The 20,810-nt window shown below is 49.3% G+C and overlaps 1 protein-coding gene across 1 annotated transcript in view; it reads right to left on the bottom strand.

The window, feature by feature from the left end:
* PLD1 (phospholipase D1) overlaps positions 1-1,360 on the bottom strand; it is a 38,390-nt gene extending 37,030 nt beyond the window's left edge. The window contains exon 1 of the mRNA XM_072344226.1: positions 1,080-1,360. The gene's annotated coding sequence lies outside the window, so the exon portion shown is untranslated. The remainder of the gene's footprint in view (positions 1-1,079) is intronic.
* Positions 1,361-20,810: the final 19,450 nt, after the last annotated feature.

The raw sequence follows: 20,810 nt of genomic DNA, 5'->3' as shown, positions 1-20,810 counted from the left end.
ATCACTCAACTGGGTCCTGACCACAGCCTGAAAACCCATCTCCAGGAATCCTCAAAAAGGAGGATGTTACGTATCCGAACAAAATTAAGTGTGCAGACAGGTGTTTCAGTGAGAAACCCAAGGAGAAAAGTTAAACCTAGACAGAAGGATCATCTGCAGCACTGAAAGACAGGGAAGGGCAGCCAGGGGGTTTCCAAACTCTGGGTCAGGGCTGAGGCTGCCATGAGCATCCCCAGTGCAGAGGTGCAGTCCCCAGACACCTGTGAGCCATCAGCGTGAGCTCATGCTACCAGGTGCCATGGACTAATTTTTGAGCAATTAAAGACTGTTGAAACGGCGTTCCCACTCTCTGAATAGCGAAAGGAAGCAGCTAGGAAACGGAACGCCGTACCAAAACAGCGCTTGTTGCAGCGCCGTGGTGCCATCCCTCTTCCGAGGAATGTCACATTTAACGCGGCTTTACCCTCTGTCGGGGATAGGACCGTGGGGAAACGCCATCTGCCCAAAACATCCACCCAGCGATTGATGCACCGTGCGTTCACCTCGAGGCAGGACGCGGACACTAACGCACGGTGCACAGCGCCGGGCACGCTGCAGGATCGCTGCTGGAGTAACCAACAGCGCAGGGCAGCTCTCAGGCGTTCGGGGCTCCGGATATCAAACAGCAACCTCTCAAAGCAAGGAAGCATCACGCCTAATAAAGACAAAACGCAAACAGCGGAGAAGGCTACCGGGGTGCCAAGGGGGCCGTTGCGGGGAAGCCGTCGGGTCTCGGCCCGAGCTGGGCAGCACACGGGGTGCTGGGGTGCCCGCGGGACACGGAAGCCCGACCTCAGCCCGGCGAGGAACTACGGAGCGTGCAGCAGCAGCAGCAGCAGCAGCAGCAGCAGCGAGGCATCCCGAGCGCGCACCGCGGTGCGGACGGCACCTCTCGGGAGTGAAGTTTGCTCCCAGCACAGCGCGGGGAGGGCCCACAAACGAACACCCCGAGCGCAACCCCCAACCCTTCCCCTCTCCGCACCGGCAGAAAAGGCAAGGCAAGGCAAGGCGAGCCGCCCTCCGCGCCGCTCCGCACCCACCTCTTGCCCCCGGGGCAGCGACCGCTCCATGACGCCGTGAGCGCTCGTCCCGTCCCAGGCCGGGCTGTGCTGTCCCGAAGCGGCGGGGCCGGGCCGCACCTCGTCCCGCTGCACCCCAACGCCGGCCCCAGCCCCGGACCGGCCGCTACCAGCCTACGAGCAGGGCGGGCTGCGGGAAACCCCTCCCCGAGAGCAGCGGGCGTGGGACAGCGCAGGAAGGGAAGGAGGGGCGGGGGGAGGAGGAGGAGGAGGTTGTGGCTCGTCGCGGGGCAGGGCGGACCGCGGTCGAAGGAAAAATAATAAGCGAGGAATGTTCGTTTAGCAGGAGGAGAAAGTTTGCTTTTTTAAGGCGGAAATTTGCTGCACGCTGGGGGTAACACCGAGCGCTCCTTCCTCTCTTGTGCCCTCTTGGTTGCTGCAGTAGGAATAAGCCGGCAGGTCGCCCAGCAGGAACCTCTGGCTCGGGGAACAAACGAGAAAGCCAGAGCAAATTAACAGTGAGTTAAACACACAGGCAATGGTGTTTTTAGCGTGAGACAACGTAATAATTACGGACACTTACTGTCTGTATCAGAGCAGCACGCACAGGCTGTATTTTTCATGCTGCTCCCCATACTTACTCTCGAAGAGCTTTTGAATAGGCAGAGAAGCAGATTTCTGGGGAAGGGACAGATAGAAAAGCCCTGAACTGACAAATGGAAAAGCAAAGCCCTCCACATGCTGAGCGGCTCTGGCAGCCGTGTTGGGGTGCTGGGAGCATTCACAAACCAATCTGCAGTGCCACAGCCTCCCCCGCTGCAGCCACACAGGGCCATCATGGTGACTTGCCCCAGGGAGTTCAGTGTTCCCACTTTGGTCCCAATGTCAGTATGGATGTTATGATAGTTTTCCTCTTTAAGGGATTTATTTCATTTCTTAAACAGCCCCATGTCAGCTCAGCCTGTTCAGAGTGGGCTTCCCCTGTCTTGGCTGATTGGTGGCTCACTGAGAACAGTGTGAGTGATGCCCTTCATGCCTGAAATCAGACTGGCCAATGTGAGCTGGGTTCCAAGCAGCATTGCAACACTTCTGTTGGTGCTGAGCTCCAGCATCATGGGGAGCTGTGAATGCAGGTGGTATCAGGCAAGGGGACAGCATGGGCATCTGCAGCACTCAGCATCAGGAAAGCATTGGAGATGAGCAGAGGGAACTCTGAAGCAAAGAACAGGAAGCAATGGAAAATCACCCTGTGGTAGTGACATCCCCACCTCATTTTAAAGCATAGGCAAAGCCTGGACGTGCTACCTCACACTGCTCATGACAACATGGAGTGGGCAGTGTTGGAGGACAGGTGAGAGAGCACCCCTTAGGGCACTGCCTGCAGGGGATGCCCCATCTCTGCCAACTGCTCAGGCTCCCCTGCTGACCCCACAGCTACCTGGACCATGCCTGCTCTCACCCCTGGTTGCAGAGAGGGGACAGCACACACCATGCCCACATCTGGCTAGCTGAGTTCTGGGAGATCTCAGTGAATTCATGAACAGTAACTTGGATAACACATACTTAGGTTAGGCTTACTTAGAAACCTCTTGATGAGCACTATGGCAACAATGTACCACACTTCCCCCATCCTGAGCACCATTCCCATCACCTTCCCTGACCCAGAGGCAATGCACAAAGCGGAGGAGTGGCACATGCCAAGTCAAATACCTCAAGCCCTGAAGAAACACAGTGATACTGGGTGACCACAGAGCAGGCAGGGCTGGGGATTCCTTTATTCTCTCCTCCCACTGACTTTTGGCCTCCAGAACTGCCTGTGCAGCTCTCCAATGATGCTTCCCACTGCCACAAGGGTGCCACGTGTGCTTATTCAAGGTGAGTGCACTGTGTGGTATCACACAGGGAGCCACACTGCTGGGCTCTGGAAAAGCAGGGTGGAAATGCTAGGGACAATGTCAGCATCATTTTTAATATATATATATACTTTTTTAACTGCAATCTAGTCATGTTTAGCACCTGAGGAGTTGGGATTCATAACACACACAGAGACATCTGCAGAAGTGATTTTTGGGCACTGCTGGCTGCACAGCAAACATAGCCCTCCAGCTGAAGGAAAAGAAAAGGAGATTTTATTAATTCATTTATTTTACACAAAGCTCTTTGCTCTGGTCTCAGCCCTGGGCACTGCGGTGGTCAAGCACGGGAGAGGGGAGGCGCAGAGGCCAGCAGTGCTTCCAGAGCTGTGCCAAGCGCTACTCAAAGCTACAGGCAAGCAGCACGTGGTGGGAGAATGCTGCCATTGGTTCCTGCAGGCCTCACAAACAGCATTCTTGCAGTAGGGAGAGCAGCTCTCTTCCGCACTCTTTCCCTCCTCCCATATCCTCCCGGGGAAGAGGCTGCCACCCCCCGGGAGGAAAAGGCAGGGGAGGAAGTCGGGCACTGCACAGTGCCACGCTGCCTCCTGGGAGCTGTAGTCGTGTCTCATGGCCAAGTCCTGCACTGTGGCACCCCCCGTGGCACTGCAGCTCCCAAAGCCCCATTCCAGCCAGGGGACAGCAGACCCCCAGGTTGGGTTGCTGTGAGATGGCTCTGTGGCTGCCCAGGCGCTGAGCACGATCGTGCTTGGTCGGGATATTTCAGTTTGCTTTCACACCTTCCCCTTCTAGCAAAATTCCCATGGAAACAAAAACAAAGCTCTTGCTGTTTGGGTGTGTTTTTTTTCCTCTCAAGGGAGAAGAGTGAATGAAAGGGGAAAAAAACCTCGCCAACTTGCTCTGGGGCTGTGTGGGTACCGGGATGCCCTCATGTGGCCACAGGGTCAGTCCCAGGCACTGGAAGTGGAGCTGCTGTGCTGTGCAGCAGTGCTCTGAGCTTCGAGCAATGCCAGGCATGGTGGTGAGCCTACAGCATCTGGGGGAAGGAGAGTGCAAACTGGCTCATATGGTGCTAAGCAGAGATGCGCACTGGCTTGCTATTTAAAGCTGAGCAGTAGCAGGAATGGCAGGTTTGAGTGAGCTTGGCCAGTCTATCCGAAAACAATTTTCACAGTCCTCTCCAGCCCAGGATCTCAGGCTGCCCCTCCGCTCCCTGTGAGGCCAAACCATCCTTCCTCCCCTACCAGTACCCCCAAACTGTCCCCTGCCCAAAGGCAAACAAGATGCAGCCTGAGGCCAGGGTTTGGGGATGCCTTGGTTTTCCCTTGTCTACATCAATAGCATTGTTTCTAACGTATTCTGAGATGTAGTTCATTAAATGGGTGAATTACACGTTTTATCGTTCATCCATAGCAGGTTCTCAAGGAGGTACGTTATTATTGGCAGCTAGAAAGGAACTAACAAATATTCTTAGAGTCTGTAACGAGCACTTGAGTAAGAGTCAAGTAATGAGTGTTTCTTCAGTGGCAAATCCACGCAAGATATGCTCCACCTGTTTTGTTAACAGACAAAGGCTTATATAAGCTGGGCGTTACATAAAACCCTAAAATAGGGAGCCGGAGAACTCCCCCACCTTTAGATGAAGGCACGACCACAGAACACGTGTACCTGGGCTGACATTAACCCGGCCCTCCTGCTGCCATCACTCGGCCCCATAAGCACTGGGCTGGACAAAGTCCCCATGTTTCTCCAGAACCTGCCATTAAAATAACATTCTCCAGATGGCTCCATCATCGCAGTGCTGGCCCAGGAATGTATATCTGTGCCTGTGTTCTCTCGTGTGCCATAAACACCCATCTAATCCCAGGGTACCATCCAGATGCATCACCTGCCTCGGTAAAACCAGCCTTTCTCCGCACACACCTTGCATCCCGCCTTAAAAAGCACGATTCCAAAACTCAGACAATACAGTCAGCCCACACCAATGGTTACTTCCAGACGTCAGAAAAGAGGATTTGCATTTCTGCTCACAGCCCAGGCGCTGTTCCCCCTCCCGGCGCAGACCTGAGAGGCGGCTGTGTGAGAACTGGAGATCCTTATTTGTGGTGGGACAGCGGGGGACAAAGAGCTCCACACATGGGATTACTGGTGGGGCAGAGCAAAACGTGTCAGGAAGAACTCTCTTGACTACAAGGGTGCCATTCATTGCAGCAATCAATTCTTGCAGAAACACGCCAAGGCCGCGATGTGACTCTGCCCGACTTGGCACAGGCCATCTGCCCAACCCTTGCTCTGAGTTAATGGGAGCTGCGCAGAAGCTGTGGCAATTCTGCTCCTGGAGCATCCCCTCTGGATGCATCCTACAGACTTCAAGGTGTTGGCTGACAGAAGGCAGGCAGCCTGAAGCAGAGAAAAAGAGCAAAAGGAAGTAAAATGCAAGCTGTCCAGGCCACAGGAAAAGGAAGAAGGAAAAAGGAAAAGGAAGGAAGGTAGGAAAGAAAGAAAGGTAAGAAAGAAAAGAAAGAAATGAAAGAAAGGGAGGAAGAAAGAGGGAAAAAAGCATAGCCTGGATTTGGTTTCCTTTGTGTCATTTATCCCGATTTGAGATGACACAGATAAGGCAGTGGTGACCCCTAGTGCCCTCTCCAGCTGCAGTGTTGCTCTGTACAGTTATTCAAGCACAATTAGCCCCAAACCAGCACTTTTCAGCCGTGCTCCTCATTCACAAAGCTTCTCCCTCTCCCAGGAACAGGACCTAATTTCCTCTCTCTGCTCAGACCCCATCCCTGTGAGGTGTTCCCTGCAGCATCCCTTTCTTGCTGTTGTTTAGGAACGAAATTATACACATTTCCTCGTGTAACAACATATTATATTCCATTCAGTCTTTATCATAGTACATTTCTATTCATTGTACTTACAGAAGAAGAAAGAAGAGCCTGTTTTGTTAACTCCAAGCTTGTCAATAGTTCAGAACAACCATTCAGAACTCCAGAGAAGAGGCCTTTGTCTGGGATAAAGTGTACTTGCAGCAGCAAGCCACGGAAAGGAGCAAGTCTGCCCTGTGACAGGCATGGGTAAGCACTGCTGTGTTCTTTCTGAAAAGGCCAAGGCTGTTCCTGTGGCTCAGCCCACAGCAGCACATCACCACCCGTCCCACTCTGCCCGGGGAGGCCAGGCCTCTGACAGGGCAGTGCTTTGCTCATTTTGGGTCCAGATGGGAGTGCTGTAATGAGAATCACTGCAAGCATTTTTCCAGTTCTAGCACAGGTTCTGTGCCTGCCCTGCTCACGAGGTCTTGCTGCTCACACGCCTGGACCGTGAATCATTCCTGCCTGGGTCATTGAAACCAATGAGTTTCTGAGTTCCCACTTCTTTTTCCCCTGAGTTTTATTTGTAAAGTAGGTTTCAAAGAAAGGATAGGAAGCGTGCGAGTCATTTCATCACTGAAGTTGATTTTATCAGGTTTATCTCTCCCTTTCCTTGCATAACAGTGACCTGGTATATGCGCTGCTCTCTCTGGAGCACGCCCTGCTCACGTTTCCCCACTCATTTCTTTTTCCTCTGCTTTAATTAAGCATATGCAAAAAACACTCCTTGCACGTGGGCATCCCCTGAGCCCTCTGGTTGTTATCAGGACAGGGCTGAGTGTCAGAGTGTACCGGCTGATCCGGACCCACCCAGCTGCCAAAGGTGAGCTGGAATCACCCCACTGACCTCCATCAGAGACTGGGTTTTTCCCTCCCAAAAGCTACTCTTGCTCAAGGAGACTACAAACCCTGCAGCTTACTTTGCACAGCAAGGCAGAATGGATGACCAGGAGTCCAGCATTCACACAAAAAAATGGCAGCCACACTTTGTGGGGTGGTGGTCAGAGCAAATGTTACTTCCCATCCCAAATGCTCTGTATTTGCACGCAGTGCTGCCCAGGCAGAGCCACGAGCAAGGCAGCTGCTTTTCTTTTGTTCCTTTTCTTTCTTCTTCTTCTTTTTTTTTAATCCCTGCCCTGTTTCAAAACTTTCCAGATCCAAATTTTCTTGTTGGAACTCTGCCCTGTTGCACTTTGTGTCCACATGCTTGCACTGGGATTCCTGGGGACCTTCCAGCTCAGGTTTTGTTGTAGTATCTCCCCAGCAGCCCCAGCTCGGGGTGACTCACTGTGGGTGTGTGCAGTGCTGGCAGATGGGACTGGTGCTGGGCACTAGGCAGCCCTCAGACTTTGCTCCTGAGTGCACCCCCATTGAGAACATCCCCAAACCCCTGTTCTCCATTCCATATATAAATCTCACAGCTGGCCTGACCCAGACCCTCACTAGGATGTGAGAAAGGGCAGGGGGCACAGGGATTCCCCAGCCATGGCCCTGTAGAAGCACCAAGCCCAGGGCAGTGTCACCAAGAGCCACAGAGCAGCTCCATGCCCTTTAGCAGAGCAGTCTCGAGGCACAGTGGCACAGGCTCTGAGCAGAAATCCTACAGCAGCAGCAGGCTGCTCCCATGCTGCAAAGCAACTGCTGCTCCAAAGAGCAAGGGGGGAGGAAAACCCAGGCTGGGGTGGATGCCACCTCCAACAGGAACAAGCTGCAGAGGTGTTGTTTTCTTTCAGCTGTCCTGAAAATCTGTAAGGAAGCATCAAACTAGGCTCAAAGAAGTTATTTTACCCTTTGGCAAGCACGTGTGCAAAAAGGCCAAGGGCAGTGTGTTGCCATTCCAAAGTTTTAAATGCAATATAAAGCAGACATCAGTCCCAGTTTGCCAGCACACTGCTTCCAGTTTGCTCAAGCACTTCACTAAAAACAGTTGCATCACTCCCTATTCCTCTTTTTCCTCTTTGTGGAGAGCCCCAGCCATTTTGTCCAGTTCAAGTAAAAGAGGCTTTTTCACAGCATGAAAACTGAAAAGAAGGAAGAAAAGGTGAAAAAGAAAACAACTGGAGGAGCACAACAGCCACACATAACCCAGCAGAGAGCATGCAGTTGTTCTGATCGTACTCACCTCAGGGTCAGCAGCACAGACACCGGGAGGGCATTTGCATCTCCATGCAGTTCAGCCCAGAATGCTGGGAAGACCACAGCGTGCCCAGCAAAGTCTTTTTCAAGGAAATACCTGGACGTGGGTGTTTATTTGAAGCCCAGAAGTGCAGTGCTGAGCTGCCTGGTATTTACCAAAGGGTACAGCAACGCCTATTTACCCAGCTAACCCAGCAGGGCCTCTGTTTATGGAGGAAAATGTTGAAGGAAAAGCACTCAGCACTTTTGCATTTCACCAGATTTTTGTGCTGCCTCAGCTGGTAAGCAGTGTCCCATCACAGTGTTTTGAAAATGATTAAATACGTATCTATGTGAAGAACGCAAACAGAACAGCCAGTTGCATACAGCCTTATGGGTATCATTCATTAAACCTCCATACTGAAAGCAGACATGAGGTGCCAGATCCCCCTGCTTTGCCCTTTGTGCACGGAAGGAACACACACCTGAGCCACATTGTGTTGCCCAGCAGCCCAGCTGTGCAGGGCACAGCCTCCTGCATGCACCAATGAGCAATGCACGCTGCTGTGCTGTTGGGTTGGACGCAGCTCGTGACACAGGGCTGCACCTTCCAGCTGAGCACACCCAAGCTTTTGGAGCCAGGACAACAAGGGCTGCTATTTGCTTTGAGCTATGCCATTCATACCCATGTCCCTCTAGGCAGATCGCTATGCAAAGGACTGGCACTTACTTGTACTTCTTGTGTTGGCCAAAAAGACACTTCTTCCCAAATCTGTAGGGTCTCCCAATGGCCGCGGCTGCTCCTGGGGCTGCCAGCCTGCAGTGGGGGAAGCAGATGTGGAGGCACAGCTCCCAGCTGCCCAGCATCGCTTGCTGTTGCTCACAGCAGTGCTTCCTGCTCACCACGTCACCCAGCGCTGCACTGAAACACCAAAGCACGGGCAGTTTGTGGTCTCCCCTTTCCACCACCCCATACGGCGAGTTCATCTGCTGAGCTTTCGTTTAAAGGCAGAGAGAAAGAACTTTCTTGCAAACAGCTGAAAAAAAAAAAACCTAAACCCAAACAGTGTGTTGCTATTTCAAATCTTCCAAAAATATTTTGATGGGGCAGCTTTGCTTTTTTTGTTATTTTTATTTTCTCCTCTCTCTCTTCACTATCACTTCTGGGGCAAACCTGATCCTGGCAGGCTTTCGAAGAACTAGCTGGGAAGAAGTGGAAGGGCATGGCCAGGTACAGCTGCTGCTGGCCCATTGTTTCCTATACGTACTCAATGCTGCACATGTGTTTGCTGAAATTGCAGCTTTTTGGGAAAGCGGTATCAAAGGTCTGTGTGGTTTTAGGGGCAAATTCAGCAACTAAAATTTGCTTCACTGGAATTCGAGCACAAGAACCAGCCTCCGACAAGGAAAAACGTGGCAGTCTTGAACTGCCAGACTGATTTTTCACTCTTGGAACCGAAATCCCACTGAATTCTTAAAGGATTGGAGAGACAACACCACTCGTTACTCAATTCCTTTGGTTTGCTGGAGACCAATCCCACACTTTCTGCTCTGCACGTGCCAGGCTGGAACCTGGGATCCTGTCCAGGACATACTCTGATGGCTGATTTGCAGGAGGCTCCTCCTGTGCTGAGCATCAGTGCTTTTGGAAACAGAGCTTTGCAAAGATGCCATCAAGGGAACGCCCCTGCCTTCCAATCTCAGCTGCCAGAGATGACTCCAGGAGATCACAGCACCGCACAGAGAGTTGTGCTGGGGTGGTGCCGCTATCTGCGACTTCTCTGGGCAGCACTCAGCAAGATCCTGGAAAAGAACTGGTTTTAATTAGGGGCAGTGATGCTCGTTAAGGACTGAGCACTGTGCTGAGTCACACTGAACAGCACAGAGACTGCTTAAGGCCATGAAGCGGAGTCCTTCCTGAAATGCTTCCCATGAGGGCTCCCTTGCAATGAGGAAGCTCAGTGTCAGCAGACGAGCTGTCTTCTGGGAGCTGTAGTTCCCTGGAGAGATGAACTCAAAGCCTTCCCGGAGCTGTGCCGGCAAAGCTGCTGGTCTGTGCTGGCTTCTGTCGCTCTGGTGCAGGAAAATAGGATGGAGATTAAAAGAGGGTGTTTTTATTGGCAGCTGTGCTAGCAGAGCTTGGAAATCAGCTCACCGCAGTGGGAAAACTCCACTGTGCCTGGGAGCAACAGACACCAAGGAAGAAACTTCCTCCCCAAATGAGGATAAGAAAGGGGGAGTCTCTTTAGATCCTGCAGTCAGAGGGGTTTGCTGGGAGGAGTAAAGTGTGAGCTAAGAATTACCAACAACAGACATGCACAGCTCTTCTCTGTGGTTTACATAAGCCACCGCAGTGCTTGTGAGCTGGTAGGTGCAGAGGAAATGTTTCTAGGGACGGCTGCAAAGAGCTGAATGCAGCAGCCAAGAGGGCAGATGTAGCAGAGCAGACAACAGGGCTCCACATAGCTTCTGGCAGACAGGCTGGGTGAGTGGCTGGGGAAGCAAGAATTACCTGCCTTGCCCTCCTGGCTTGGGAGCTCTGCACTCACAAGCACTGAATAACGGGAAATATAACTCAGGAAGACAAATCCCCATGGCTTTCTCAGGGTTGAGCAGGCTGACAGCAGTTTAGATGGCAGCAGTGGCACTTACCTTCTCAAATATGAACTGCTTTGATCACTGGTCTGCAAGGGAAGAACCAGAAGGAAGAGAACCCTTCCTTCTGATACAGGATCTTAATGCAGCCTGATGTCTGGTTTCCAGACCAGCCTGGTAGTAGAGGTCTTCCTGTCTGCCCAAACTTTCGGTGAAGGAAATGGTGCCAACAGATCAGTAATTCAGCATGTCAGCTCAGTGGCAGCACTAAGGTTGGATGACCATCTTGGAGGTGTCTTTGCCCAGTGCAGGGGCAGTGGAATGGATGGGTTTCAAGGTCCCTTCCAAACTAAACCATTTATGATTTCTATGATTAATACCTTCTCTGTTCAACAGAAGTAGTGGTATTTAATGAGCAAAAATGCATCTGAGTCTTGGTAAGCCTAACTGGTCTCATTTCTGAGCCTTGCTAATTTCCTACCATGACATGGGGAGGGCTGACCTGTGCAGCAAGGCTCTCTCCTGCATCAGTCAGCCTCTGGAAAGGAGCAGAGTCCTGGAACCCACAGGCCTCAACCAGCTCCAGGGCCACCTTTCCCAGGGTCACCTTTTGCTGCCTTATCCTGATGTGCCAAGCAGGAGGAGCCCAGGGCTGAGGATGCCTTACAAAACCAATTGATGCACTGAGTGCTTGGAGCAGCTCTGATGCAATTCAGATGCAGCTGTAAATGCTGACCTGGGCACAGCTTGCCCCTTTAACCAGCAGCTGCATTTCAGCTCCTTTCAAAGCACGTCACCTTGCCTGGTTTTAAGGACTCAGTGACAATGGTTCTACCATCCTTGCTCAGAAAACAGCCCGTCCAATTACCCCTTCTGGTAGCATAATCCAGCTTTCAAATCTGCCGATCTCTTTACACCTCTACCTGTGGGATCTCATTATGCCCTCCTGAGCAATGCAGGAATGCATTTCCACCATCAGATATCTTCTTCACATGCTCATACCTGCTGTACCCTCAAAAGGCTGCATTTGCAGACAAATCCATCACATGCAGAGTCTGTGGCACACAGTTGAAGGAGGGTTATTTAAAGTCACCCCATTGGAGAGCAGAACACCATGGGACACCCACTGACAGCGCACGGGAGCACATAGGACAGTGGTTGTGCTGTGCAACGTCACCAAAAAGCTCTGGTTCTTCCTCTCTGTCACAAAAAGGCAGCTGAGAATTGCCCTCTTCCACACACCCCGGCGCTCAGCCTATGAGATAATATAGGCTGGCCTTTTCTTTGCAGCTGTATTGTTTTAGAGCTTGGAAAATAGCAGCAGGCTGAGCAATGAGTCATCTGTCACTAGATGGGGTTAAAGTAATTTCCGTTTGCTGTTGCCATGGGGAAATCAACGTCCTAAGATTTGTCCTTTCTCCCACTCAAGCATGTGGGAGTAGAAAGGCTGAAACCCAGCAGGGCTAAACAGTTTTTTGGTATATTTTCCCCCCTCCCCCCTTATAAACAAGCATCCATCCGCGGCCTTGCAGCTGTCAGTGCATTCCCAGAACTGTCCTGCTGACGATGTCATTCCCCTCAGATTGCAAAAAATCCAGAAGCAGAGTTTAAGTAAATATTTGACATAAATATAGGAGCTGCTTCACTTTATCACTTACAAGAGTCTGTCTGTTGCACGTAAAGTTTTCACGTGTACATTCAAGCGGGTTATGGACTTCATATTGCAGAAATAAAATGGAATGAACGTTAAAGTAGCGGATCAACATCCAGAACAGTGTGAGTAGCAGAAACAGGAAAGAGGAAATGGCAGTAAATAGCATTTAAAAGCCTGGCTAATGTATAGCTGATATGAGCAGCAGCACAGCAACATCTAGTGTTGATCAGGGATATAGCTGGAAGCTCCAGTGCTCATAAGCAGTGCTTGGATGAGATGCGCACGCAGGGAACTGGCATTTCTGGGAGCACCACAACCATGGCCTCAGTGCTGCACAGCTCCACCCGGGAGGTCATTAAGGGCTATTTAAGCAAAATCATTTGTCTCCTTCAATTCCGGCTCCCGTTATGGATTCTGTGCTGTTCTCACTCCAGTAACGTCCGTGGGGTTTCTTTTCAAACCAAACATCCATGAATGGCCGCTTTCCAAATCCGGCTCCGTCTGGCAACGCCCTGCGAACAGATTGGTGCCACGTTTAAGTTTATTATGTGAGCTAATTAGCATGACTGTGTAGGTGCGTGGAATGCACTGGGAGGAGAGGAAGAGCACAAGTGTACGGAACGTCGTTACATAACTTGGTTTGGGGACACAGTTATTAAAGACAGACCTGGATTGCTCTCAGTGAGCTCCTCAGCAGGAGTTGGGGAGTGAGCTGCCAGGCTGGGAAGAAAGGACATCTAAGAAGAGAAAGACTTGAATGTCACCTGATTTTTTAATGTATAAACACAACTTCTTTTCCTATGCTCACATTTGTTGCTATTCCCCCCCCAGATGAAATAATTCATGAAGAAGTGAAAGGCTCAAAACAAGGGCTGTATTCGTGTCAGCCTCGCTGTGACACTCATCCCCCAGTGAGGAAAGAAGTACAACTTCTAGTTATTAGCAAGCAAATATGGATAGCTGACCCTTCTGGCCATGAGAAAGGCATCAGGGTATCTATTAGGAGCACTCTGCCAGCACAAGGATCAGAGCCACTCTTTGTGTTATGAAGACATTCACACTACCCTACCCAAATTAAATGGAGAGTTAAGTAACAAAGCAATTAGACTCTCTTTCTTCTTTCTGCATGCATGAAATTACATTTTAAAGCTACATGTGATCTCTGGTAGCCTCTGAAGGGGTCAGACACTAGCACATCTGGCATGCCAATACGTTCATTCAGGAACATGAAGTCATCCTCCAAGTTGCACTCCTGAGTCAATAACATGTAATTTTCCACATGTCACTTTGGTGACTTGCACACTGAACGGAGATTAATATTAATTTAGTAGAAGCTTGTGCACATTTAACAGAATTGAAAGCCTTGCTAATTGTGTTTTAATTAAACCAGAAGTGAAACTGAAACACTATTTGATAGAAAGGGCCCACGCTATTGGAAGGAACACACACCACACAGCCCACTGCACTATGCCATAAATCAACTTGGTGCCAAATCCCACCCAACAGGGTGAGTTATGGGATTGTTAGAGGGGTAGGGTCAATGGTAAAATCACCACTTGCTAAAACTGTCACTCTGCCTTCCCCACTGTCCAGAGGGGACACAAACAGCACAGTGACCTGAGGGGCCATCACTGTAATCCCATCCAAGTCCCACTGCAGCTCCTGTGGGAGAAGCAAGCACATGCCCCAGGGCACGTGGTGGTAGCTGATGGCAGTACCTCCAAAGGGGCCACAGGTCCAAAATGAGTTTGGTGGTTATCAGTGACACGCCATGAGGATGGTATATGATAAGGTATGCAGCAGAAGTATTGGCAGGGATCCTGTCTGATGAGCACTGGGTAGAACCCAGCCCCAATTCTTGGGAAATAAAAGTCCTTCCTGCCTCTGTGCTGACAGACAGAGGGGTCTGTCCTCGTGGGGAGGAGGAGGAGTAGTTCAGGAATCATGGGATGGGCTTTCTGATCTAGAAGTAAAGTGCAACAGTTCTGATTTATATATATATATATTTAAAGCATATTCCTGGGAGTGAAGGGGCCTTATTGAATACGCTGTAGTAACTTCTGTAACTTCAGGAACATCCGAAGATAAACAGAGTCGTGCTTTATGTGGCCAGGTAAGCAGTTCTCACATACCACGGTCAAGGTCTCTAAGGAGCTCCTGGTCATTAGGAAACATCCCTGCCTCTTTTGCTGTGAATCCAGCAGACAGAGGCTCACAATGACAGCAAAGAACTTGTATGAAGTAATGAGCGGAATATTCATTACCGTTGGGATTATAAGCATTCTATTTCTGAATTTTTTGCTTTTTTCCCTGCCTTTTTCTTTTTTTTTCCCCTTTTCTTTTTTCTTCTGGTTTGTTGGATAGAATGTTGCCAGTCCCATTTGGAATGGAGCTTTGGCAAGCAGACAAAAAGCTTTATCAAAGGGAAGATGTCAGTGATATTAGAGAGACTTAAAAAATTCAGCTACATCTAAATTACTTATTTTTTAGATCCTCTGAAGTCTTTTTAAAGTGGTAAATGCATAGAGTTACATGAAACTGAAGTGAGAGGCTGCTGGAGGCTCTTGGTTAGCTCTAATTTGCAGTAAATATTGGTGCATTTATTATTATCGTGACCTAACGAGATTTTATTTCCCTTTACAAAGAAAACCCAAACTTTCTCATTCTGAATCAAATCTGGATTATCATAACGGTGTAAGTGTAAATTAACATCCCCAGGGCTATGCTGGCATGACTGAGATCACTGCTGAGCTCTTTGCTTTGTTTCATTTCCCAAGCTTTTGCGTTTCCTAGGCTATGTTTTACGTGATGCAATGAGATGAACACGACGAGTCTCAGAGAGCAAAAGTTCAGGTAGTCACAGGCTGTGAAATTCCCACCCTTACCGAGAGCAGACACACGCCTGCACCTCCTCATGGGAGTGCTGGCTGCACTGCTCCAGTGTGGAACAGGATTAGGGGATGAGGCCCTGGGGTCCTGACAGGTGAAGCCCTGAGCTGGGACAGAAAGGGGCTGCAGGAAGGGTGAGTTGTCTCCCCAGATGGTGGGAGGGCAAGACCTGTAGGCAATTCTCAGCGTTGTTACAGCGTTCTCATTATTTGAGTGTTAATGATTTAGCCATGGGGTTTTATACCCATTTATTCCCATTGTGTGACTGGTAAACCATGCACCAGTTTATTTTCCTTCTGATCCAGAAGGAGAGAGAAAGTAACGACAGCTTTTTTTCATGGCATTTTAATTTCTGACATTCCTGATGGGCTCACACCAAGATTTGACAACAGTACTTTATGCCCTTCCTACCCTTCCATCAACCTCAGGATGTTTATTTTTCTTCAAACATTGCTGTTTGCAGCCTGCTAGCATGAACTGAAGATCTATTAACACTGCTATTTGTTTACTGAAGACATCAAAGCCTTCATTCTCCACAAACCAAAGCCTTCTTTGAGTCGGTGGGATCTGCAAACAGCCATGCAAACCAAGGTGTGTGTTGTGCAGAGCAGAAGAAAAAAAACCAGGAGTGCTGAAGATAGAGATATTTTCCTATCTGAGATTCCAAATTTAGCTCTGCTTCATTCCTCAGCTTCTGAGGCTGTTTGCTTCCAACCAAGAACCCCACGGTTTCAGCAGATCTCTTTGCCCGCTTCAAGACTGGGGGGAGTAATAACCACGACAAATGTGGTCAGCAGCAGTGATAGAAGCTGATCTGAACCAAATATTTTCTAGCATCTACGAGAAGATTCACCTCCTCATTTTGCATTGGCAGTCATAATGCTACGTCATGCTAGCAGAACGCAATGCCCTGATGGTGGGTGCCAGCCCATATGCAGCAGCAGCGACAGATGTTGACAATAAATTAAATAACAATAACAAATATCTGCTGAGAATGACATCCTAAGAAATACTGGGGCATATTTTTCATGGCTTTCCTAGATGCATTGAGGCTATTTAAGGCCAAACTCCCACTCCTTACAGGGCAATTAAGATTATTCCTTGTATGAAACATAAGGCAGTGTAAACACGGTCATTTGCACATCACTGCTATTTGCAGTCATGCTTTGAGTATTGCCCAGCCCCAAACATTTGCACACCACCCAGAGCCCCGTGGCAATCTTTAGAGTGCATTAATTATTGGCAGTACACAACAACAGGAGACATCATTGCAGGGAACAACTGAAAGCCTCTCCACGGAAAAACACCTACAAGAACAGCTCCTCAGGAGCCATTCAGCACAGGGAGGATGAGAACAAGAAGAAAGGACAGGAGAAGGCCTCACTGGTGAGGTTTTCACCCACAAGTGGTACAACCAAAGAGGCTGCAGGTCTCTACAGCTGCTACAACCACTTCCCTGAACTTCAGGTGCTGCCCAGCTCAGGTTTGATGTCTGGCTAGGCAAGGGAGGGCCCCTGGCCTTCCAGGGGGGAGGAGGAAAAGGAGTAGCTGTTCTCCAGTCCTGAGGTCCCCCTAGGCTGAAAGATGGGACACGGACCCCTTGGAACACAGTCAGCCTGTGCATCTGGTCCCACAATTCAGGTGACCCCTGCAAGAACCCTTTAATTGTCTCACCTTAAGGAACACAACAAAGAGGCAAAGCTGCTTAAAAAAATAAAGAAAAAGAACAGCTTTAAGCACATCCAACTTCAGGATAGAGAATAAAATATCTTGCCAGAGAATTTAAAACTGGAAACTGATCATCTACTCATTTAAATGATGTGCCTGGAGCTAAACCAGCAATGCTGGATAATCTGTGTTGCTTTCATCCTTCTTCAGCTTTTTCTTTGTTCCATGAGCCACATGTGCACTAAGTGTAAATTGAAGGGCTCTTAGCTGGAAAAGCAGATTGTGAAAAGGGCTTAGCCCTCATCTTATAATTCAGCTTTTGCATTACAATTACTCTTAATAGCACTCTTATTTTGTTGTATTATTTATCCTGGCTAGAACCCTCTAGTATCCCTTGAAGGCTTTTTTTCCTGGTGGATCTAGCCAACATCCACTCATGAATCCAGATGTTTCTGCTTTTATCCACGGGAATTTTATGGTATGGATATGCCAAGATTATAACTTCAGGCTCAGCCTCAAGAACAGTATTCTTCAAATTCCCTAAATCATAAGTGGAAAGTGCCATGAATAAACCTAGATCCTAATGCAATTAGTGTGCCAGAAGGGAAACCAAACCACAGGACTCTATTGCTCAAGGCCCTGGATCAGTGTCCATGCTCTGCTATGTTGCAGGAGAAGGCACAGCCCAGATCGTGCTGTTTTCTGCGTTCTCGTAGACCGACTTGCTTTTAGCACATCTTCAGTTCTTCTTTCCATTCACCACCCTGAAACGTGGAGCTAAGTTACATGTGGGCCCAAGATGCTTATGCTGTGAAACAGATCACTCACTGGAAGCTAGAGTCACTGCTGGTGCATTTAAATGAATGAAAGTTTATGTCTGATCATACAGACATTCTTCCCCAGTCAGAACTGGTCCTGAAATAAAGGCACCCTGATGGAGACCTGGTGAGTAAAGCAAGTCTCTGCCGTGCCTTTGACAGCACTTTGGATGAATAACTGAATCCAAACACGTTGCTTACGTGGAGTGATGACAGGGTGAAGCGGACCTTAAAATAACCTTGCTCTGCTGCCTGGGGTTCCCTTTGGATTCTCCCATCTCAGACTTCTTTCCTGATCCCCAGGCTTGTCAGGGCAAGAGCCCCAAGCCCAATCAGTGTTGGCAGTCAGTGCTGGCAGTCAGTGCCAGCAGGGTGGCTCTGCTGACGTCCCCCACTGGTGGGGGGGCATTCCTTGCAAGTACCCCGAAGGCAGTTCAAGGGCAGCACATAGAGAGGCATAAAGCCATTTTCATTGGCCTGCTGCATCGTCAGTTCTCATGTGTAACTGCCTGCTTCCTCTGCAGGCTGTTCTTGCTGGTACTCTCATCCATATGGCTGATGGAATGGACATGGCAATGTTGTTATTCTATGCTCCGTCACACACAGGAGGCGGTAGGGGAACAACAGACTTAATATCAACAAGGCAATCAAAAGGAAAAGCACTTTTCCTGCTCATATTGTGGATCAAATACACTGTGCAGGGTTTCCAGAGGGTGCGCATTAACTGTCCCAGCAGCACAGTGGTTCTGCCAGTTCCTATCACATTTTCTGTTTAATAATGAGGAACTTTGTTAGTAGCCAAGCATGGAGCTTAAGCTCAGAAGGCCACCCGCTGTACTTACATGCTCTGTGACAACTGCTGAAATAGAAGTGTTCCCATTTATCCTCCCAGTATGTTAGTAAGAAGTTCTCACTGGCATTGCCTTCCCTATAAGAACAACAACCACCCACATTTTTCATTAATAAGCTCAGGACACTTATCTACTAATTTTCCTTACCATCACTTCTCTTTTTGGACACACATAAAGGAGAATGAAAATAAAAAACTATTTTTCTTTTCCCAAGCTAGAAACAAAGAAATACAAGAATACTGAGCTTGAAAGTTCAAGGTCACAGAAGTGATAAAACACTTTTTGTCTCCATTTCAGTGGGGGTAGTTTTGCCTCAGGCATGCTGAGCATCACAGGAACCTCACTGCAGCTTGCTGTTGCCATTGCATCTCATCTCCGAGGTCTATACTGTAATGGCTACATGGTTCTGTCCCCTTTCCCCTGTGCAGGCTTCTCACATTGCCCCAGATATCCAGCACACTGAGTGGTACCACCCAGCCCAGCAAACACCTGACCTATGCTCAAGTCTACCCGTGTTCTACACATCTTCTGCTCCAGGTGAGTCTGATCCAGTTGGGACACTTCAACACAAGCATCGATTGGGAAGGTGAGATGTTCCCCTGGTGCTGTACCCATTGCCAGTAGGGCAGTGTGGATGCAGAAGAAAAGGTTTTGGAAGCACTCACACCACATCCATGATCTAGTGGCTCTCTTGAAGCCATGCACCTCATTCAAGGTTTAAATCACATCATGAAATAGCAGCATGGCCCTTTTTACCCTTGATATCCTACCATCATTCCAACTGAAAGGGCAAACTTGCAGCACACATAGTCAGGGCCTCTGATTTTAAGGGCTGATCAAAACTTCACAGAAATAATACAGTTTGCTTTTGGCTATTAAAGAAAGAAGAACCTGAATGTTTGCCTTCTTACTCTTCAACATGAATGCTGTACTGGTATTAACATGCAGAGTTAAAGACCACGTGGGCACAGCTCTGCTCCCTGAGCAGAAGAGGAAAGCCCATCACAGCTCAGTGGTCAAGCCTGACAGCAGCACCCTGACAACGTGAGAGAACAGGAGGAGGTGGATGGGCAGGAGTAAGGGCAGCCTAGAGCAGAACCAGCCCAGCTGCTGGCAGGAAGCACAGCATCCATCTCAGCAGCTGGAGGCCTCACTTCTACTCCAGACATCCCCAAACCTCATTCTGCTGAGGAAAACATCACCTTTCTCACTTGCAGTAGTCCCTTGGGGCTCTTTCCCCCCCTTTAACTTTGTTTGGAACCAGTCCTGAATCCACTCACGTAGCAGTTTCCATGACTACAGTCCAGAAGTGAGCTCCTCTGGGGCAGTTGAAGGATCTGCTGTCAGAACACTGCTACTCCCCACCATGACATTGCAGCCATCCTCTGGGGATGCAGCCCTGTCTGCCTCGATGCCACTGGTGCTAACTGAGCATTGCCCAGGCAATGGCACACATTAAGCCACAACACCAGCTTGTGAGGGGGCGGAAGGACCAGAAGTGCTTGCATGAAGGGCTGGACAGCTGTTGGATTTAGTAATCCTCTCAGCTTTATTAATATTATCCATAATTTTCATGCCCTGCCTGGTATTTCCCAGAGGGTATGAAGCGATCCTTTGTATCGAGCACAGCCACTACTCTGCTTCCAGTCTGCAGGGTTTCTCTGCCTGCCCTTCACTGTCACCACCCATGGACCCTACCAGCAAATCCTACAACTGCCAAATGCTCCACCCTGACCTAATGGTCCCACAGAGCCCAGGAGTACCACCACTCCTCTCAGGGTATCCAGCAGCTCCCTCAGTACAGCCTACACCTCACCCAGCACCCAGTTGAGGCCATTCCAAACCCTGTTGCTTCCCTACAGGGCTTCTGCCTGCCCTCGGACACAGATTGATGAGGGCCCAACAGTTTTGTTGTGATGCTACAAGCAGCATCAGAACAGCGAGACCTGATCTTTGTTAGATGGCTCTGAGCACCCAACCATAGAAGCTAGGAGGCAAGACTGGGGAGGGAGCGTGGCCGCCTGCCAGCCTGACAATGGGGTTTTACTTAACAAGCACAATTTAAGTGTGGAAATCAAATACGAAGCAGCCGTAGCCAGCATTGTCTGCATTCCTGGAGTGGCACTGAACTAGCAGGGAGAAAAGCAGCGAGACACTGGCCCAGACATGCTCCAGCTGTCTGAGACTACCTCTGCCCTCCTCCGCTCAATGCAGCCATTCAGCTTGTTTTCATTTCATTACTGGATGTTATTTTTGCAACCTGGGAAAAGAATAGAAAAGGGGAAAAGGTCTTTAAAATGCTTTTGGGTTTATTTTTAAGAACTAGCCCATTTCTTCCCTTTTTATCAGAGATAAAGTGCAGACTAAGAAGTGCACGAGGCCGTTAGTATTGTTAGCTAGGCACTTGTTTCTCAAACACAG

This window comes from Excalfactoria chinensis, chromosome 9 (assembly GCF_039878825.1).
Source record: "Excalfactoria chinensis isolate bCotChi1 chromosome 9, bCotChi1.hap2, whole genome shotgun sequence".
In the NCBI taxonomy this organism is placed as follows: Eukaryota; Metazoa; Chordata; class Aves; order Galliformes; family Phasianidae; genus Excalfactoria; species Excalfactoria chinensis.
Note: the sequence above shows the minus strand (reverse complement) of the source record. Positions and strands in the feature narration are given on the sequence as shown.